Here is a 4,975-nt window from a genome sequence, read left to right as displayed (position 1 = left end):
TGGCCGAGTGGATAACGCGATGGCGTTTGAAGTGAGGGTACTGGATTCCATTTCCAGAGTGAACATCAACTCTGAGATGCAGGTACATCCTGCTGACGAGTCCCAAATAGGACGAAACGCGCATCCTGGATTCCACTGCTATCCACTATCCATCTTTGCTTATCATGCTTGTGAATTTAGGCTATATCGAGGCAATACGCACAGTATGCACATATGCCAATTAGAGACTGACCAGTTGCAGTCCTAACACATCGATGGGAAGATTCAAACAAACAATACTAAGTGAATTTAAACTTCACCCCATCGCACAAGCAAGTGGCTATCAGGACTCAGTGGCCGAGTGGATAACGCGATGGCGTTTGAAGTGAGGGTACTGGATTCGAGTCCCAGAGTGAACATCAACTCTGAGATGCAGGTACATCCTGCTGACGAGTCCCAAATAGGACGAAACGCGCATCCTGGATTCCACTGCTATCCACTATCCATCTTTGCTTATCATGCTTGTGAATTTAGGCTATATCGAGGCAATACGCACAGTATGCACATATGCCAATTAGAGACTGACCAGTTGCAGTCCTAACAAATCGATGGGAAGATTCAAACAAACAATACTAAGTGAATTTAATAATACATCTATTTTAATATGTCTATCAATTATATACATATATTTATTGATAGAAATATTGAATTTAAACTGAAGTATTTTCATTATCTAAATATTAACGGATTGTTTTTTTTAAAATGTTAGATGAACGAATAAATAAATAAAATAAATAAAAACATGAAATACAAAAGTATATTCATTCAATGGTACAAAAGATTAATAAATAATGTAGATAAGAATAGTGCACAGTTATTATTATTGTTGCTGTTGTTTTTAGTTGGGTGTGAAAATATTCAAGTGAATTTACTGTATATAATGCAATTTGATTATAAATAGGCTAACATTATGAATAAGTGAAACTCATCGTTAAAAGGCGGCCTGCTTGGATATCTGTGATACATGTTCCTGATATCTTGATATTCCTTTTACCCTGGCCAACTTCAGGGTCAACTTGTTAATAATCAATTTCATAATATGGTAACATTAATTTGATTGATGTTAATTTTTATATCCTAAACTTATTTTATCTACACATCTTACCAGTCATTATTATTATTAAAATAGCTCATTGTGTTATTGAATAAGAAAAAGAGAATTCAGCGAAGAAAATTTTCTTTTCGACGAAATCATTTACCTAAGCTGTACATTCGTATATATAGTGATATGGAAAATATATTGTCTATAGGAGGCTAGAAAAGATTGCATTATAAATGGATTCGACAATAAATAACAAATGAGGTGACGTACTAATCAAGGGGTAAGGGAGAAAATAATTTATGGGTCAGATAATAATCCAATTGACAGATATGAAGAAAAAGTGACAAACACAAAGGTCATAATAACAATCTGAGTAATAATCAAGAAAACTTGTATAATGTAATAATAATAATAATAATAACTGATTAGAGTTTAAATGTAAAATAGTAATTTAAAAAACAAAAAACCGATAATAATCAGATAAAAGTACAGAAAAAAACAAAAAAAAACAACCAAAAAACGTACCCAATGAGGGAATTAGGGCCAAGGAAGGGTAAGAGGTTGGACAAATCGTTTCTGCACGCAAAGTTCAGGCTTGAATTCATGGATTGCCAATGCCTCAGCAGTGCATAAAATATTGATTCGACCTCCCTTTGATCCGGTTCCTTTAACTCTATAGATTATTTTAAAAGACGTGTCTTTTGGAGCAGTGTGTCCACAATTGATCAAATGCTCTTGTATCGAACTGGTTATCTTTTTACATTCACCTTTTAGGAGCCAAGCTGGATAGTGTTCAGAGATACGTTTGGAAAGCGATCGCTTTGTGCGACCTATGTAACGTGCTCCAGAGTGCTTGACATTACACTTTTACTGAACACTGATAAAAAGCTGGTTAACCCCAAACATTTTAACTTCAAGATTAGCACTCTTTTTTCTAATCAATTTTCAGTTTCTCACTGATATAACTTTATTTTAGTGGTTGTAAATGATTCAATGACTACTAACTACTTAAATCAGATAGTTCCTAATGATTTATTTCTTGGCTTCTATTGTGAGCGTAATTAATCAGAGTTATAAATAAATTGTCAATAATTCCATTGAGTTTCTTAATACGGATACACGTTTGACACTCACAGTTGATTCCGATTCGCATACCAGGATATCGAAAAAGTGAACCAAGAGAAGATCTTACTAATAAGAGAACGTTTGTTTATGAGGAGAAAGAGATGAACTAAATAAACATTACATTAAATATAATGTTTTACTTACTATAATGACTAATAGAAATAACTGTGAATTACCATATTACTAAGGTAATGTTAAGATGTGAAAGATTACAGGTTACAGTAACACTGATTTTGAATAACTCTAACAGTAATACAACAGATACCTTTGAAGATTGCTTTTGCCAATATAATAATCTATACGCTGTTTTCTAAGAATATTTTTGAAGCTGCACAAAGAACTATAGTAAAAACTAAATGGTATAAATTTAATAAATGCATTCATAACGTCTCTTCATAGACAACGGTTTACTTAGCAAAATGCATTAAATGGATTGCAAGACATTGTGGCATAAAGTTATAGTTTGATTTTTCTTTGATTTTAATTCAGATTTATAGAGCAAACAAAAACATGTTGCAATTTATTGAGCTTTTTTACTTTGTATGCAATCTGGACTACGCCAGTAGCTTTTCTAGGGTTACTGCCTGTCTCAAGCCCTGGTAAATGGAAAGGGTTGGGTATGCAGTCAGCAACACATTCCCATAGAAAACAACCTTGATAAAAAATGTGGTAATAAGAATAAAAAAATTCAACATTCTAAACTCTGCCCTGCTGAATCAAGGATGAATTACCACGCCCAATGACGAAAGACAAGATTCTTCGGAATTCATGAGGTTGATACCCCTTCTAAAAAACGGTTCTCGGAATAAGTGAAACGCATTGGACTAATCATGGATAAAAAGATTAGATTAAGAGAGATGCCGTTGTACTCTAGTCATGATGAAGAAAATGCCTCATACACAAAAGGAGTTGCATTGATGCTGTCCGAAAGGCACGTAAAGCACACATGCGATGGAAATCTCATGGATATACAATCACAAAGGTGTCCCTCAAAACAAAGAGGGAGGGAATCACAATGAACGTAATCCAACGTTATGCATCCACCAATGACAACAAGGAAGACGGTTAAGATCAGTCTTTTCAGAGCATACAATCGATCGTAGAGAAGTGTTCAGGAAATGACCTGACCAACCTGATAGGAGACCTAAACGCCGAATTCGGAACGGACAACACCGTATTTGACGACATGGACTGACTGGGAGAGAGACAATAGAATGCTAACGGATTTGGTGACAAATTTAACTAATTCAACACGCTAACAGGTTGAGGTAGGTGATACCTGAGAATGTACAACACTACGATGTCTGATAAAAGCGTGAAACAGTTTACTATATAAGCTCCTCGTTTTGTTAATCTGAAAACATTATTATTTACGAATTGAATGATGTTTTTACATTTTATAGCCTAAATTACGTAGTTTATAGCTATCCATTGAGTATTATCACATGTTGATATTTACTACCAGGTATTGGTATCTAAATAATGTTAAAATGTTGTTGAGAATTAGTAGTGCTTGTACAAGTATTTAATTTCTTTAGATGCTTTGCACTCTTAAAAAGTAACCAGTTATATAGATATTTATTCATTTAATAAACATAAATTATCACGCACTAAAAAACTGGTTTAAAAAACATATGACAACGTGTTATAATAAATAATAAATCCACTTGTAAACTATCCTACATAATTTAGAGAAAATATTTCATCTATTAAGATCACGAGAAATATTATGCGTTATTTGATATAAACAAATGATTCTAGGTAGGCGAAATTTAGGACAAACTAGTCAACTACTTATAAAATAAATTAAGTAGTCACCGATTCGTGAGCTAAAGTTACTAGGCCCACTCTACAGCGCTAACAAAATCTAGTTAGACCGAGTTGTCAGTGATGTGTGGATTTACTAAGATTTTGTTGGAAATCACTATATCACTGAGAAATTCTATCAGTGTATTCAAATAATGAATATTCATAGTTGAGTTTGGAGCAGTACGATTGTTTCATATTTCTGGATGCAAGTACTATTTGATCGTCATCTCGATCGATTTTCCAACGATTTGACTAAAATTTATGTAGTCACTAACGATCACGACAGAAATTATAATCTTGCGATTGGCTAGGTAATACTCAAAAGTATCATATCTATAATCATTTTAGGTAGGTTGTTTGTTTTAAATATTTCCACGATGTTTAACATATAAAATTATTTTACGCATATAACGAGAAGTATCATTAAATTCAACTTAGTATTGTTTGTTTGAATCTTCCCATTGATGTGTTAGGACTGCAACTGGTCAGTCTCTAATTGGCATATGTGCATACTGTGCGTATTGCCTCGGTATAGCCTTAATTCACAAGCGTTGTAAGCAGAGATTGAATCTGGTCCCACGTGCTTACCCGCGGAACTTTGTTGTATCGGTGTTATGCCTAAACGTATTGTAGACAGAAACGAAAAATGTTTTACGTCCGGTGTCCCGATTATTCTGTATTGGTTTAGTGCGGCCAATGTTTATACATCGTATAACCACCTCCATCTCCCTCTCCCCGGGCGCTTCCATCTAGGAACCTCGAAGTAAGGGCTCAACGGACTCCACCCATGGGCCGGGGTGTCAAGCGTGTACGTCTTCGCGCCGTAAGTTTTCCTCCAGGATTCGACTGTGATGGGTTCACATTTTATGCCCCCTGTTGGCACTCCCAACGTGAACCCCGTCAGTAGTGTCGTCTTTTCCTTTTTTTTTTCTTTTTTTTTTTTTTATTTTTTTTTTTTTT

Source organism: Schistosoma mansoni, chromosome W (assembly GCF_000237925.1).
Source record: "Schistosoma mansoni strain Puerto Rico chromosome W, complete genome".
Classification (NCBI taxonomy): Eukaryota; Metazoa; Platyhelminthes; class Trematoda; order Strigeidida; family Schistosomatidae; genus Schistosoma; species Schistosoma mansoni.
The sequence above is the reverse complement of the archived record's forward strand: the minus strand, read 5'-3'. Positions refer to the sequence as shown.